Raw genomic sequence first — 17,934 nt, forward strand, 5'->3', positions numbered from 1 at the left:
CTGAGATTAATTGAAAAAGCAGTTAAACTGATGCTTTCTAAGAGTTACTTTAATGATTCAGACTAGCGGGGGGCGGTATGACCAAAAAATATTATCACAGTATATTTCAAAATTATACTGGTTTCACGGTATGATGGTATTTATTTATTTATTTTTTCATGCATGACCGGGTGTAAACCACATTTTCTACTGATTGAGAGAGGAAATAGGCTACTACAGTAGATTGACTTAGAATGGCCTATTTTACTGTCATGATGAATTAATAATGTAGAAATATTCCACTTTAAATAGTGACGAAACACAAACCATTAATACGTTAACCACGAGTCACGCTTGTGTGTGTGTGAGGCATGGGAGCTGATGGCAGCCGGTGGTGCATGTGTATCACGATCTACTAGTTCTACAGCTTCAGTTTCTGAACTTTCACGACTTTATACAGCTGTGTCCTCGCCAGCCACAGTGCAACAGTGAAAAGAGACCCCTCTCAAAAGTGTTCCGAACATTTTTAAAACGACACCTGTATTGCGGTGTTTAAAACAGTCATACCATAAGAAAAATAAACAACAGTATTTGGTATGTACCGGTATACTGCCCAGCACTAATTCAGACATTTTTCAGAAACATTTACCTTCTTTTTTGTTTAGTTCTTAAATACATAAGTGACCTCCACTCTGACTTCAGGAAGTAGTCTGGGCATATCCTTGTGTTTTATAAGACCAAAGACCTTTAAATGGCATGCTAATATTGTGAAGGATTTAAAAAACAAAACAACAACTAATAAAGGAAGATTAACTAATAAGTCATAGAGAATGTGTCCCAACTCCAAAAACGTACCAGTTTCCAGCTGAAATTAACACTACAGTTTAACAGTCAGCAAAACGTTGACAACTTTTATTTATGTTCTTCCTTTTCACACTTGATTTCATGAGCAGATTTTTAATTTAGACTTATTTTGCTTGGTTCATTGCTCGGTACTGCTGTAACTAGGGCTGGGCGATATGCGCATCTAGTCAGTAAATCTGGTTCCTGTGATTACCGCTAAATCGCCATCACCTGCTTTCAAATGGAGCGGCATTTAATAGATAGAGCCGTAGATCACTGACAAGCTACGCAATATGGCGTTCATTATCCCAGATGAATCGCCTTCGATAATGAATGTGATATTGCATAGCATTGTAATTATATGACCAGCACCTGTATGTATGTGTGTATATATATATCTCTGTGGTCTACACTGTATGCGACGCGGTACAACACGACAAATCCCTGACAGAAAACTGCTGATGCATTCTATTTTTGACATTGACACAAATTTTTAATGATTTTCAATGGTCACTTTGTCGTGTCCAGTGTAGACAGAATTTAGCCGTTGCAGCACGGCGTGTGTCTGATGTGTACAAGGTGTTACTCGCATATGAAGAAGAAACAAAGCAACATATCTGTAGACTGAACGCTCTCTCCTTTGCATCATGAGTAGACACGCTCCTTTCTGCTGATTGGCTGCAAGTTTGTATTGCTATTCGGTCCGATACAGTGTTCCAAATCGTTTTGGAAAAATCGGTTACCCTGCCTTTAAGTGCACATGACGACCATGCATCTTTTCTAGAGGGGTGAAGGACAAAGAGTTCCTGAGAGGAGTGGAATGTAAGGAGCACTCTTAATTTGACTGTGTTTGGCACATATATTCTCCTCAGAGAGCCCTGCAAATGTCAGCGGGTCAAATGGGATGATCTAGAAGTTTCCAGCCTTGTGTGTGTGTGTGTGTGTGAAGTTACTGAAGAAGCAAAAGAGAGCGTGAAAGGGTGATCTGGAGTTTAGCGCTGCTCATTGATGCAGTGGTTAATGTCATGGTTTGCCAAGCATTCACAGTATCTGAACACGTGTGATTTCAGGTCTCTGTGTGTCATATTTTCAGCTGCTTCTCTTCTGCTGTTTGGCCAGAGACAAGTATATATTGAAAATTAAATGTTACCTATTATATTTTCAGATTCTTGCAACATTCGTATTGATCTCATTTCGAGGTTTCACCAGATCAGCAATCTTTTCCACTAGTGACACACACTAGGCTATATTTTGTGTATCTCTGAAAAGGTGCTGGCAATATTTTCCAGCTACATCCACATCAAATTAATTTAGACCAACTGGAGCTAAGACTGGATCCAGATATTAAAGGATAAGTGAAGGAAAGAACAACTTGCCCGTCTGAGAAAGTCATAAATCCAGGATGTGGTTTTGATGTTTTTTTTTTAGTGTGGTTACATTTCTGCTCAGAATTCATTTCAGGTTGAACTCCTATTAGAGTTGAGCTGTTATCAAAGAACCTTTTTTTTGTCTTTGTCTCTGCAGCTACATTCAGGGCCAGTAGGAGTCACTGTTCTACATGAGTCTTACCTTTTTCCATCAGGTGAAGATATAAGGCTGCATTACAGTCATGCGAGTTCAACAAACCTGTTTTTGATATCAGAGCCCTGTAATGTATGATTAACTATGGTTTATGTCCACTGAACTACTTAAATGCAAGTAGCTTTTTCATTTTACTTCTATTGCAATGTTCATTTTTTTATGATGCTGTGCAATCATTCAGCCTCATTTTTCTTAATTTAAACATGTCTGCTTATGTTGGGCCAATCAGCTGTGAGCAAAGTGACACATATATGATGCAATAAACTAAGTGGGAGGGCACGGGACAGAATCTTGCAGGAGTGGGGAAAATCCGTCCCGTGCAGGTCTTTATTTTGATGCATGCTGGATCTCTGCGTACAATATGTGTGGATGCAGCTGTATATTAACTCTTTGATTTGAAGCTTTACTTTCTTTCTTTTTTTTTTTCCTCAGAAAGGGATGATCCTGAAGTCACTTAGTCAGTGGTTTTGGCCTTGGGTTAGATTAGTGTTATTAAACTGGTTTTGTTTCTGGACCTAGATTTTGTTTTTTAAACCATTTAATTTTTATTGTATTTTTATTTCTAATTTATTTTAGACTTTTTTTATTCTAATTTATTTTATTCATTTTATTTTATTTTCATAACCCTTACAGAACCAACCTGCCATTTTTGGTCACAACATACCACTGGCCTAGGACTGGGTAATATCTGTGTATTTTTTTTTGGCCGATTTGCGATATATGATGTATATCTTGGTAAGTTGTACTTGGATTTAAACAAATCTGCATCTAATATCGATTTATTTCACTTACCGCCCAATGTTGTCCAACAAAACAATACATATTAAAGGCTATGAAAATAAATAAAGTTAATGTAACCATGTTAGCCTTTATATTATGTGCAAAAGAGGGTTCAAATCATCTTTTATTAGAGTATGATGGGCTGAGCCGCTTAAACTTCTGCAAAGCGAAATTATAAACTGTCTTACCAGCTTTTAAAGGCCTCCATATGAATCTTGCCACATTTTAAGAACTGGATTGAGCACTTTCTCTGTAGCAGCTTCCTCCACTATATTTTCAGATGCGCTCGTATTACACTACTGTATATAGATATAAACAGTATGGCCTCATTGAATCACTTATAAAGAAAATATTGATATATCGTACAGACTCAGTATAGCGCCCAGCCCTACACTGGCCTAAAATAAGATCTCTTGTCCCAGGGAGACAGTTTGAAATGAAAAGCGGTCTAGATGGAGCAGTTTTCCGACTAAATCATCTTCCAGTCCTTGTTCACACATGTCCTCCTCAGGCTCTCAGTGCTGCAGAGAACAAAAGAGCTGTTGTGAGATGCGGAAGCGAGTGGTGGTTTCTCATCTGCATGAAATATGCTGCAGTGCTGAACACATGGTGACAAACAGGCCTTTGACTGCGTCTGACTCTGTTTTCTCTAACAGCCTCCTCACCATGACTCCATATTCCCAACAGCTTTGGAAAACAGGATGCAGCAGACCACTGAGGTTTGCTGCTTAATCAGTCTTTCCCATGTAAAAGGTAAAAATAAATAAAATAAACGATTGCTCTTTTGTGCACTTTTTGTGCAGTTAAGCTTGTTGGTATGTAAATTTCACATTATTTATGTAACATTTGGCCATACAAGGGATATAAAACCTGGAGTGTGTGTTTTTAAAGTTGCAGAAACAACTGTAAGTAAGCCATGCATAGGTTGATTGTCCTGAAAAAATGTGAAGCATGACTCTGGTCAGATTGTGGTGTATTTATGCTGGATTTTAACTCTATGAGTGCTTTACATTTAGTCAAAATTATATTATGGTAAATAATGGCATCGTGTGCAATCATTCTAATCATTTTGACAACCTCATCTATATGATTCATGAGCAGTGGCAGAAGGGTAGTGTTTGAAAACAAACTCATGAGCTCAGTATGAGTCTATAGTCTCTGTCGTCTCACTGTCAGGATCTCTGTTGGCTCTGACTCTGTGGGGCCGTGGTGTCAAGGGGGCCCTCCACAACTGTGAGTGTGTGATTTGTGCAGCTCTTATGCCTTTACAAACCCAAGGCTTTCTCTTTCTCAACTTGGCCCCTTGTGGTTTTGACTGAGGATGATCATGTACAGCTGGCTCCCCCGCACTTTTGTCCGGGTCAGAGTAAGACCCTCAGTGCCAGATGAACCCCCACCCCATCCTCTCCCAGTGCGAGACGGACACGCTGGCTTGTGACAACCACTTGTGGCCATATCATGTTTCTTGGCATCCAGCAGGAATGATGATATCTGTCTGTCTGCAAACCCAATTCCAACACTGTGAGCCAAGCTGTTGATCAGACAAATTAGTACTGGATCCAAGAATGGGGATAATTGTGCGGTCAGAGTGTTTAAAAGAAAGGAGGTTGAAAATTGATAGTGATGTTGTTTGTTGTGACGCATGTTGCGTGAACAGTTATCTGATAAAGCTTTTTCGCATATGTCATGATGATGTCCATTCTCTCGGTGGCCTGCTGTGATGTCAGACTGCAGATGAATCATTTTCTTCAGTTGGAGGAATCAAAAGTTACTTTCTTGGTATGCACCTATGCCAATTTGATAACGATAATTTGAATCTTAAAACTGATAGCTTTGATAAATGTCTGATACTGAAATTCTAGGCTGGTTGTCAAAATAAATGGAAATGAACAACCATAATAACTAAACATTTTAAATGCTATAATTGCTATAATAACACGCGGCGCACAAAACTCCACATTTGAACATTCAGTAGCAAATACTTAAACTAATAACAAAACGTACTTACAGTAGCTGATTCAGAAGCGTCAGATTGTCATAGCAAATTCAGAATTATCTTAAAGATTCCTAAATGCATCTCAGAAGGCCAGATAAAGTGCTTTTGTCTTGACCTAGATACACGCAGCATCTCCCTGATGATCTACATGATGGTTGTGTCAACACTAACTTTGGTTACTGAAACCACATCTTTGGGTGGCATTATGCAAATCTTCCCACATAGTGATGTAGACATGTGGGGGCGTGTTTTAATGAGCTGTTTCAGGCAGACGTGGCAGAGTCTTAACTTTGATAAAGGATATCTATGGATCTGAGACTTTAGTCTTTGCTACTTTACAGATCTTCTTCATGAACCAAAAGTCTGTAACACTCCAAAGAGAAAGGAAAAACTGAAATCGCATCATATTACCCCTTTGAAAATATCAATAACCATTTGGTTAATTATCAAAAAATAATTACATTAATAAATAATTTGGTAAAAATGCTGTGAATTTTTCCTCATCCTGTAGCAGCCCTTTAATTTGCCTGTAGTTATGCATATAACTGTTTTCTCAGCACAGCTTCCAGCAGAACCAGTTATCAAATGCAGAATGGTTTATGGTTATCTGAGACTGTTTGACTTTGTATAAAGCAATAGCACCCACTCTGTTTACTCTTGTGGTTTAAGCAGGAAGAATCTAAATTAACCAGGAGGACCCTGATGTGAGTGAGTAGTCCGTGCCAAAACATGATCTTATAATGATCTGGTTCCAAGCTCTTGTTTATTTCATATGGACTGGGGTTTTAAGTTTCCCACTGCAACAAAGATGTAAATAAATAACAATTATTTGAGCAGATTGATGTAGTTCATTTAAGCTGGTTAATAATGTTGACTTAATATTGAAAATTGCTTCCCTGTTCTCTGTAAGGTTTTTTGGTTATAACACAATCTCAGTTGGGCTCAGGTTCTTTTACAGCCATGTAAGTTGTGCACTTGTGAACACTGTAAAAGTGAAGCCTTAAGACAAATGTTTGCATTAGTGTAGGAGAAGAATACATCTGCCCTTCTTTCTCAGCACTGAGGAACAAAGATGATGCAGCTCCATTGTTTATCTGCTGTAAGACCTCCTAGCAAGGGAACAAATGTCTCCCCTCCAGCTTCTTTCTCTCCTTCTGACATCTGCATGCAGGGCTTTCCGAAAATGTAATAGGGGACGTAGTTGGATAAAGTCAGTGTGTGCTGTTTGTCTGACAGAAACACTGGAGATGTTGAGCTTGATCATTGTGTGGTGGCTGCATGTTCACAAGATATCCTGCTTTCTTGTGTTGGAGGAGATCTTGCTAGCATCTGGGAAAACTTTGGCATCTTTAACTTGAAATCAGAGTAGGTTTCTTTTTGTTGGGAAATGTTCAAACAATTAAGCAAATGCCTATGCTGTTCAAACCACAGGTTTGCAGTATGCAGTCTCCTTTTAAACGTGGAGTTTGCTGCTTTCACAAGCACTTCAGAAGAAAAGCAGAAAGGAGGCCTCCTAGAAAAAGTGCAGAGATGCAAAGAGTGAAGGGTTTGCCCTCCAGAGAATGGGAATGCTGGCTTTTGGAATTGTTGTGAACCCTGCCAAACATTTGAAAGGTTTATTTTCGATCCGTGTTAATAAAAACTGATGTTGAAACTCTAGCCCCCCTCTGGTAGGTGAAAAGGGAAGTGGCTTTTTGTCAAAAGCCGCGTCCTGCAATTTATGACGCCCTACATCAGGAGTTGCCATGAATGCTGCCTGTTCAGTTTCATGCTACACATTTGAAATGACCACAAGACTCGATGAAGTAAACAAGGTTATTTGTTTTTCTCATTTTTCCTTGAGTATACAACTTGCAGCAGAGACTAGGCATGAAATAGAAATGCACAGTCATTTTTCATACATGTTTCACTGAAAAGCAAATATATGGGCTCATTCATTGAGTGTAATCTAAGCCTGTAGTGACGATGGATTCTGTAAAGGTTAAGGTGCTGTTTTCCATCTAAACTCTCAGTGAGGAATGAAGTGAGATCTGCTTTTGATTTAGGGACACTGATCGAAAAGCATGTGTTTTCCACCTCCCTTTGATTTGTGGGGTTGGATCAAGACTAAACAAAAATAAAAAGATTCAGTGTGGTCTGTTAGTGAAAATTGTATTTATATATTTAACAGTATGATGTAAATTATATTTATTTAAAAAAAGATCAAGAGTGATGGGGTGTTATGCAGGAAATTGGAAGAAAGACATTTGATTAGTGGCCTCAAATAATGCAGAATATTAGGATCAGTTTAATTATGAATTGTTGGAAATACTAAGTTTATGAAGTTTTAGAATTGATTTAATTTCATTTAATAAGTAAATCGTGTGTAGGTGTGTGTATAAATGTTTATATATATATATTTATATACACAGGTGGGTGGGTGTGTATAAATATAATCTTCCTCAAAATCACACACAAAATAACTGAGATCCCACAAATTCTTCCAGTTGGAAGAACAAAAGCTCAGCTCTGTTAATTCAGAGGGGCTCATAAATCATTGGGCTGGACTGTCCGAACTTGCTCTGTCTTCTCTCAATTTAGGACTGGGAAGGGATAGGCAGCCAGCCGCTAAGCTTTGTGTGTGGGTGCGTGTGTGTGGGGGGGGGGGGGTGCATGTGTGTGTGTGTGTGTGTGTGTGTGCGCACGCTTTGTCAGGCAGATAGGCTTCCTGCTTTCTTTTTCTTTTTCCTCGGGCCATCTCTGGGGTCTCTGGAGTTGGAGAGGGGTGTGGTGAGTTAGTGTCACATGACACTGTGTAGGTGGAGTCACAGAGAAGCCCAGAGACTCCAGCTGAGGCTCACACTGGAGGTTTAAGGCTGAGCAGGGACGAGCAGAGGGTAGGTCAAATCACTTTCACTCTATCGTCCTCTCTTTTTCCTTTTCTTTCACTTGATATCTCCCATTCTGTTTGTGTATAGCTGCCTATTTTTCCTTTAGAAACATTGACTAACATTGTAGAAAATTATACTTAAAAGCAAGATGGCCTTCTGTGTGTGTATATGTTGGAGTATCTTTAAGTACATGTCTGTATAAGTATGATTTTTTCCGTGTTCACGTCTGAGACTCAGCCTGTTTTCCATGTTAGAGCTTCACGGATGTTTAAGCTGGAAAATTCTGAGCAGGGAAGATTTATTAGGTCTCTTTAAGCATCTGTGAGTTTGCAGAGGGGGCGTGTGTGCCTGTCCCATGCTGCTTTTTCCTGCTTTACTCCTTGTCTGCACCTTCTGTCTTGGCCTTGTAATTAAAAGTGTGTAGGTTACAGGGCTGAACGGGACCCAGACACTCTAGCCCTGTGTAATTTCACCTCCATAGAGCCTAACTCTCCCTATAGTTTTAGTTATGTAGGTAGAAATTTTGGTGGGTTTTTTTCTCCCCAGTATAAAAATGATATTTATTTTGCTTAAAGGAAGAGAAGCCTTTTTTTTTTTTTTGTGCAATTTTTATGATCTTTTTTTACATCGTGTTTATTATTGATTGTATTTGGGTCAGCATATTTTTATTTATGCTGATTTAAAAAAAAAATCTGTAATTAAAAATATTGTGTGTGTGTAAATTATATTATTTAATCTTTTTTTTTATTATTCCAGTTAAAAGCATGACGGTTATTAGAAATTTGGTAAAAAAAATTGTTTAATTGACACACAGAAATCTGTAATATATCTAAGCAAAAAACCTAACCCTAAAAATAGGCTTAATTTTCTTCCTTCAACCCATTTTTATTTGCTATCACTGACACTTTTTCTCAGACTTGCCACCATTCTTTGAGGTATATCCATATACCCATAAAAATATGGGAAGGGCAGTTTAGAGTAACAGCAATGTCAACGTTTTATTCTATTGATAGAAGGTTTAACATAGCAATTGCTTGAAAAGAAATTATTCAATGAAGTTAAAAATAAAGTTTAGGTCTATAATCAATAACAATCACTTGTATGTCTCATTGTAGGGGACCATTTGAAGCATTTCAAACACTATTAGATGTATTGAAAGCCAGGATGTTCACTGCACAAAGTGAAACCACCGTTTCCTACAGCACATTTCCTTCCTCCTGTGGGAGAATCTCCTCATTTTGATGAGTCATTTCAAACTCCTCGCTGCCCTTTCTCTATTTATACAGACAACATACTCGTACTCTCCCAAACCCAAAGCAGCAGACCTCTGAGGGTTTCAGCCCACTTCCACTGAAAACTCCACAGGACTTTTAGAAGGATGCTTGTGGGATGGAAATGTTTTCCATAATTGCTTTGTTGAGTATATTCATGTTTTCCTGTAAGTGTCTGCTAGCACTGAACCATTTTTAGCACTAAACCCTTTGGCAGTAATTGAGTGTGGTCATCATGTACCCCTGGACACTTGTCCCTTCTGTGATGAGGGCAGCCGTGGCTGTTAAGTGTTATAGACACCTGTCCGGCACATGAGGTTAACACATCAAGGCTATGCTTTCATATATACGAGGCACTGCTAGTTGTCTCTCATCACACCTGTATAACTAGTATTGATTTGCAATGCAAAGTATTGTGGAATGTATATGCTTCACTGTATATGCCCACATTTGGTCATGAGACCCATTTCAGGGATCAACAACTCAAGTCAAGATGGTTTCTGATAGGGCTCAGCGATAAATCAATTTTATTGATTCGATTAACTCGAATGTGTAGTTTACATCACATTAGAGCTGCAACTAACGACTATTTTTTCTGTCGACTAATCTAACGATTATTTTTATTACAATAAATAATTAATCTAATGTTTTTTTTTATTAGCTTATGAATCCTTTGGATAACTTTACCCAAACAAATATAAGTACAACTTCTAATATAATATTTCAACCTTTATTCATTTTCATTTTGTGGTTGAAGTTTTTACAGTATAAAATAAATAATTTTACAATGGTAAATATGAGTTTATGATAGCATTTATAATTAAACCACAGTAGCCATAAATTTACAGTTGTCTGAGACGTCATGAAATGTTCTTTAGCATCACAAACCATAAATTATAGTCAGGGTTCTGCTATGGTTTAGCATGGTTTCCAGAGATCTCGAGCTGATTCTGGGTAGCTCGGTGGTTTGTGACTGTTGTGTCGCGGCGCGCTGTCTTTTAAGGGGCCGTTTGCATTTCACGTCTATTGCGCGCTCAAGTTCGTTATTTCCAATGTAGGCGCTCGATAAGCGCGCTCATAATGGAAGCGACGCGCACGAGGTGCGAAGCGCTCGTTTTTTCCAGGCGCGTCCGCACTGCATAGAGTTATTAAAAACATCTCAACTTTTCAGAATGCCGCAAGCGCAAGAATATCAGACCTGAACCAGGAAGTTGGTCACCAGATCACACGGTAACCAGTTAAACCGTGACACCGGAGTGCGCCAAGATGTTTTCCTCTGAGGTGCTCGCGCATCGCAATTGTGCTGCCATGGTCCACCATATCGGTTTTACAAAGGGAACAAAGGGCCATTTTATTTGTCCTGTGTTTAAAGTATTCACATACTTTTGATAACAATGGTCTCTGTTTTTGTGATAGAATGCAACTTTCTCCATTCCCAGTATGCCATTACGCGAGATGTAAACAAACAGTGTGACGCGTCGACGCATTTCAAGCACGTCGACGTATTTTTGTAGTCGACGTAATCGATGACGTCGACACGTTGTTGCAGCACTACATCACATTTTTTTTATGAAAATCGGTTTTCTTTTTAACATCCGTCGACGTTTCACTCACGGCTTCCGCAGTTCCAATTGGGCTCAACCCTCTCCCTGTGCGTTTGCCATAGAGACATGCTGCTGAGTGAGAGAGATGTTTCGCCCTACGAAATGAAGAAGACTGTGGCAGCACAAGCACAGCCGCCAAAAAGCAACCTACAGCAGTGTTACTCGTTGCGCAGCTCGCCAAGCTTAACTTTTGTGGCTCGCATGTCAGTAAATAATGCAATGATATGATAATGCAGTCAATACAGATATTTCATAAAAACATTAAAAACAAGCAGGGCTATAGCATAACCCATTAAAAAACTCAAACCATGTCTACACTGGAAATATAGGTGGAAATATAATATAGAAAGATGGAAATATAGACTAGAAAATATGTACTCTTGCTCTGTCCTACGTCCACGACACTGACTCACTGTGGAGTTGCCAGTTTTAATCTTAACATCTCTTAACGCTGAGTGAGCACTTGGATGTTTAGATGCATGATGGACTAGTGTGTGTGTGTGTGTGTGTATAAGTAAAACTTAAGGTCTTTCCAGCATTAAGGTAATATTACTTTTTTTGTTTTGTTTTTTATCATCTTGTCTCTGTGAAAAAAATTACTGGTAAATCATAAAGAATGATATAAAAATACATGTTATTTGTGACTAGATGTAACTTTTGATACTTTGCAGTTAAAGTGGCTCTCTGATTGACTTTAACCTATCAGTGCGGCTCCCATGGGGGAAAAAAATAGTGACGATCTCTGACAAACATTAACAAACTGTATTCAGTATGATAAGAATGTTATGTTACATTGTAAGTTATGTAACGTTTTCATGAGCCTGCCATCTTGTCTTTTTGGCTTGTTGTTTCTGAACGCGCTTTAACCTCAAGGGGGAAATCCAGATAAAATCCCAGAAGGTAAAATCAGGTAGACATCTGGGATTCTTTTTTTTTCTTTAGGCCATATCGCCCAGTCCTAGTTTCTGAGCATATTTGGACAATCATATGACTGAACTATGTGAATGTGTTAGTTTATCAATACAGATAGATTGCAGGAATCTCCATTTGAGCCAGTTTCTGAAGAGCTAATATTGAATGTAAAAGGCCCTTTTGAAACCGGATGTTTGCCTGAGAACTAAAGCAGGCTGAAAAAAAAAAAAAGCGCCTAAAATTGTCATCTGATCTCTATCGGGATCTTCACTCATCTTCCACACTGTAGAAGTGATGTCACCGTGCTGTATCAGCTTTGCCTTGATTCCCAGATGTTGTGTTTCAAAAATCATTTCAAAGATACACTTTAACCTCTCAAGACTACTGTTGGATCATCTGTTAAGAATGTCAGGGACAGATTGCTCCAGCTATGCTGCACAGGTGGCTCATAGCTAGTGAGCCTGAGGAATGGATTGTGGATGACTTCATTTTGATAAAAAGCTTGCTGGCTGCACATTTCCTCTTTGTGCATTTAATGTTTTGGCAGTTAGGAACGTTAATACGCAGTGCGTCCTATAACAACAGTAGGAGTTGGTGAGCTTGTTAGCCAAGTCGAGCATTTATTTTCATTTCAGTTTCTTTAAACATAAATGTTGATGAGCATGTTTCCTGCTCATTATGGCTTTTCAGACCATCCTGATCACTCACACTTCTGCTGATCTTTGCCAGTTTGGGTGTACGATATCCCTCACTTACGTGTTTTTTTTTTTTTTTCCATTGTGCCATGACACCATCTGCTTTTAGAACCCTGAGCATCAGAGGTCACTCTCTCTGGCCCAGCGCAGAACGAACGGTCATCACTTCTACACAAACACTATGGGTCTAACAACTGTGTTTGTGTAGAGTTAACAACATTGAACTGCTCTCTCCAGTAGGCCACAGTTTGCTTATTCTTTCTACTTTTGTCTCTCTCTCTTTCTCTCTTTCTCTCTTTCTCTCTCTCTTTCTTTCTTTCTCTCTCTCTCGTTCTGTAAACTTTCTTACTGGCTGGATCTTGCCTCTGTGTGCATTCAATAGTTTTTCAGAGCTTAATCATTATCTTTTCTGTAATTGCAATCTTGTTGTATATTGCATATCCTTAGGCATATTCCAGGCAGTACTTAGTTTTTTTTTTCTGGAATCATTTACTTCTGAGAAGTAAAGGTTTTAGCCAAGTAATGGCTCCCCTGAGTAATGTTTTCCCCCAACGACCTTTAAAGTGGTCATGGTGCTGTTAGACAAAAATATAGTCTAGAAGACAAGATATATGAATCTTCCCTTTTTCTTTTCTTTTTTCTGAATCATGTTGGGAAATATGTAAGCAGAAGAAAAGACATATTGAAAGAGTTTGCGACCATTTTTCCAGAGCTCACAGGAAATGTCTTATCAAGTTATATGTTTTACATGCATGCATTTGTGATGGAGTTCACATCTGTCTGGTCATCTGGGCTTCTTCTCAGGGAATGGAGCGATAATGTTTAAGCGGCTGTTTGATTCTGACAAATCATACAGGCGCTTCCATCAAGGCTACAAATACTGGAAATGCACCACGTATTTGGATAAAATTGGTTATCAACATATTTTATATTTTTAATGAATCTGTATAGCTCAATATTGGAAATACAACACTGTTCAAAAGTTGTTGTTTTTTATATACGTTTCTTATGTTTACAAAGACTGCATTTACTTAAAATATAGTAAAATTGATATATATTTAAATTATTACAATTTAAAATAACTTTTTTTTAAAATATATATATAAAAAAATGTATTTTGTAACCGTCTTTTACTGTCACTTTTGATCTATTTAATGCATTCCTGAGAACAAAAGTATTTTATTTTTAAGTATAATAAATGGTCAAATTTTTTTATATTCGCTATTATAGTTTGCTTGCTTGTGTACTTCCATTATCCCAAATGTTTCGAAGAATGTTTAAATCCTGATAAATAAGAAATTTTAACTCTTGACATGGCCCGTGTCCATAGTGTCATTGTCGCCTGCCAATGACGTCATAACCCCCTCGAAAACATATGGAAACACAGAAGACGACGCTCTGAAAGGTTGTGCGTTTTAATAGACTGGTGACGACCGCAAAGAGTAGCAATATAACAGAACTTTCAAATGTATCTAGTATGATAAAAAAGTGCTTCTTTTCCCCCCACACAGGCACGACTGGAAGAAGCAGAAGCGGTTGACTCTGGCATAATAAAAGCTCCTGCTATCCAGCCGTGTGTCACGCTTGTTCAGTGGCCTCGTTTCATTTCAACGGCTTTCAGCCTTACCCTGCTTCATTCTACTAGATTAATAAATCATTAGCTCATCCATAAAAATGATTTCTGCCCGAGTTCTGTCGGATTGTCATCAAACCAGGCTACCTGGTCTTTGTTTATTTTGAATATGTGCCCTCTAGCAGTGAAAAATTACATATTGTGCCTTTTACATGAAAATAATGATCACTATTGAACAGAATTTGAATAATGGTGCATCCCTACTAACAGACTTACTGTCTAAAACCTCTTTGACTAAATATAAACCGTTAGTCTTGCTAGTTAGAAGGACACTTCTGCTTGTAAAGATTCCTTTCTTTACAGATGGCCCAAACAGGAAGTTTCATGAAATGTGCTCTCACAGCTTGATCTGAGCACCGTGGTCTGCACTTAGTCTGGGATGAGACGGTTTCTTCCTCCGTATGCTCTTGCAAGTCCTCTGGGGCCACTTTAGAAGTGTCCCACCACGGACACAGTCCGTGATTTGCAACCTTTACCTCAGGCTGGGAGGAATAAATCAGTCGTTCAGTCTGACTTCCTATCTTCCTACTCTTTTTACTGGCATCTATTTACAAAGCTATTGAATGCTTGGAGACTTTACCGCATTGAAAGAAAGATGTTTTTTTTTGCCTGTAATTGAAAACAGAGAGCAACTAATACTCTCCAGCGCTTGAGTTTCTGATGGAAAGTTTTGTTTTTGTCCATTGAGACTGTGTATATCTTGGGGTCTTGTTAGATTGTGTTTTAACAAATTAAAAGGCTAATTCGAAAAATAACATATAATGTAAACCCTAGTTGGATTTTCACTGTTGATGATAATAGCTGCTTGTGTTGTTTGTAATGGCAGGAACCATGATTTGGTTCTCATTATGTCAAAAATGTTACATTTTGTTGTTTCTATGGATCCCACATTGGTTAAAAACAAGTCTTGGGATTCCAACGTTCTCTAATCCAGGAAACAGCTAATCATCAGCCCTTAAGCTGCCTTTCTCTGCCAGAGAAAGTGTCAGTGTTCAGTCTAACTGTGCTCAGGGTTCAGTCTCCCCAGGCATGGAGTCTGTTAGCGGTGAGGCCCAGCAGTCCCAGCAGTTCACTCACAGGAAGGAGAGAGGATTGCATGCATTTGATCTCGCATTATTAAAATGCCTTTCTTCATTTTTAATGTCTTCATCTAAAAATGAGAAACATCATAATTTATTCACCTGCCAGTTTTTTTTCTTCTTTAAAATACAAAAGAAACTGTATGTTTATAAATGTGCCATTTCTTTTTTAACATTGATTTAAATATAAATAATATATCACTCAATTCCTCAGATTAAGCTTTATATGGCTTCAGATGACTTTTATATAATACACAAGTCTTTTATGATGCTTGAACGTTCACAGTCATTTATTTGAATTGCTTATGTCATATGCAGGTCAAATTGGTTTGGATTTACATGAACGCGAGTTAATGATGACAAAATGTATATTTTTGAGTAATACGTTTCTTTAACTGGAACTCTTTGTACAGAGCCTATAAATAAAAAATAAAAAAAACAATGATAAAACTCTTAATATAATAATTAAGAATTTAGAGGACAATTAGCAACAGTTAGCAGAGAGGACTTGAGGGATTTGTTGCAACTAAGTTAGTTTGTCAAAAAAAATTTGTACTGGGACATATTCTACACAATCAGGCTCTAATATTCCATCTTCGCCTTAATTAAGTGGGATTTTTGCTCTTTGCTAATGGAATTTTTAATATCTTCCAGCTGCTTTGCTAATTTGGCAAGTTTGTAACGCTCAGGCTAATGGTACTGGAGATTTATGGGCTCACTCTGATTGTGCGCAAGCACCTGTGTTCACAGCTCCTTTTACAGGCATGGATTTCCATTCTGTATGACAGGATGTGGGGCCAGTTTACTTTTCTGAGTTGCACAGAATCTCTAGAAAAACTTGCACATGGTCCCGGATAAAGGGAAATCATAGATTTGCAGGTCAGGTTTTTTCCTCTGTTGTGACTCTCCCTGTTGTCAGGAGTTTATACACTTTCAATACGTTTCACCGTGATGGCTGATGCATTTATTCCATTAGATGCTGAAGCTGATCCAAGAACAGACAGGCACAAACATGTCACAAGCAATCATTTATACAAAATAGTTCTGAAGAAATTATAGTACTTTGCCAAGAAGTCTTTAAAAAATGGCATAAGTTATTTCTGTAGAAAAGTAAAAAAAAAAATGACAAGGAAAAACGTAGGGAAAAAAGGTTTTAAATTGACTTAGGTGTGTTGTTCAGTGAGGCAAAACTCAGTGTTTGATCAGGCTTTGTGTTTGTAGATTCCTTCGTCAGGTGGGCTTTCTAGAGACCTCCAGCTGTTGTAAAGCACTCTCCTTGATTGAGGGTATTGAGATGCCAGACATTACTGGGAGCCAAATAGGATCTCCTCCAAATCACCCTTAGGGGTGGTGAGCGAATGCTCTTTCTACTTCATTCTAGAAGATCCCATCTGCACTCTGAACCAAAGAAAATATCTCAAAATTTTTAAACATGTAACATGTAATTTGATTCAGAATCTTTGTTTTGTTGTTTAGTTTTGCTTTGTTCAGCAATGATGCGTTAAATTGATAATTTTTTTTAATATTTATTTTTCAAATAAATACTGTTCTTTTACTTTACAATCACCAAAAAATCTAAGAAAATAGTGAAAAAATAGTGAGCAGCAGCAAATCAGCACATTGAATGATTCCTGAAGAATCATGTGACACTGATGAGTGAAGACTGGAGTAATGATGCTGGAAATGTGTCTTTGCCATTACAGAACTTACAGTTTAAAATCTATTCCAATAGAATGAGTATTTAATTATATTTTAAATTATTTATTCCTTTTATTATTTTTATCCTTTTCAATTTCACACTATTACTGTCTTTGGTAAATTTTTGGTAAATAGTTTTTGTTTTTATTATTATTATTTTATCCAGCCCAACCCTAACTTTTGAATGGTAGTGTAAAACAAAATGTATAGAAGTCTGCACGAATGTGAAATTTGTAAACACGCAAATGTTATATACCATGACAAATGTAAGGACAGGGTGTGTGTTTTTGATGTTTGTGGTTCTTGGTTTGAGGTTTTAGAAGCCTCTGTGGAGCCAATTTCTCTGGCTCTGAACTTTTCTGTGGTGTAAATATGTGAGAAAGTTTCAGACTGGGCTCCGACACCCTGCCTGCATCTGCCAGAAACAGCTTTGTGTGTGTGTGTGTGTGTGTGTGTGTGTGTGTGTGTGTGTATTAGATAAATTCCTTTGTGCCAGGAGTCCTAAATACTGCTCTGGTACTGTAACTGTTTGTCTTCTGTTCCCATCGAGGGAGTTTTTTTGTATTGGACATTTATGCTTACTGACAATATAGTGGCCTTGGCCAAATTCAGCATGGGCCAATTTGACACTGCTTTTCCTTCAGTTTATCCTCTGCTGACAATATTAAATAATAGGCTAGAGGTGACCTTTTCATTTTAAAGTCCACCATCAAAGTGCTCTTTCATTCTCTGCATTGCTGCATTATTTACCCAGGAGGAGGATGTTGGGGTGGATGCCAAAAAGTGGAATGTAAAGGTGATTCCTGCCTTGACCTAGCTGAATGGAGGAGGGGATGCAAATGTTTTTAAATGAACTGAGGAAGTGGTCCGTTGGTCAGTAGAGGAGGGACTTATGATTTCCCACGATACAGTCAAAAAAATTTAATTTATTGTATAATTAAATGCCAAGGAATTTGCCAAATGTTGGATAAATCAAAAGTAGGTCAGTAAATG

At 38.1% G+C, this 17,934-nt stretch overlaps 1 protein-coding gene across 5 annotated transcripts in view; it reads left to right on the forward strand.

Annotated features, from left to right (window-relative positions):
• LOC113045038 (septin-9-like) overlaps positions 1-17,934 on the forward strand; it is a 77,697-nt gene that overhangs the window by 42,272 nt on the left and 17,491 nt on the right. The window contains exon 1 of one of the 5 annotated variants that reach the window (XM_026205190.1): positions 7,939-8,055. The exons of the other annotated variants lie outside the window; for them this stretch is intronic. The gene's annotated coding sequence lies outside the window, so the exon portion shown is untranslated. Of the gene's footprint in view, positions 1-7,938; positions 8,056-17,934 lie in introns of those variants that run through there. 5 annotated transcript variants of the gene reach the window in all.

This window comes from Carassius auratus, chromosome 3 (assembly GCF_003368295.1).
Source record: "Carassius auratus strain Wakin chromosome 3, ASM336829v1, whole genome shotgun sequence".
NCBI lineage: Eukaryota > Metazoa > Chordata > Actinopteri > Cypriniformes > Cyprinidae > Carassius > Carassius auratus.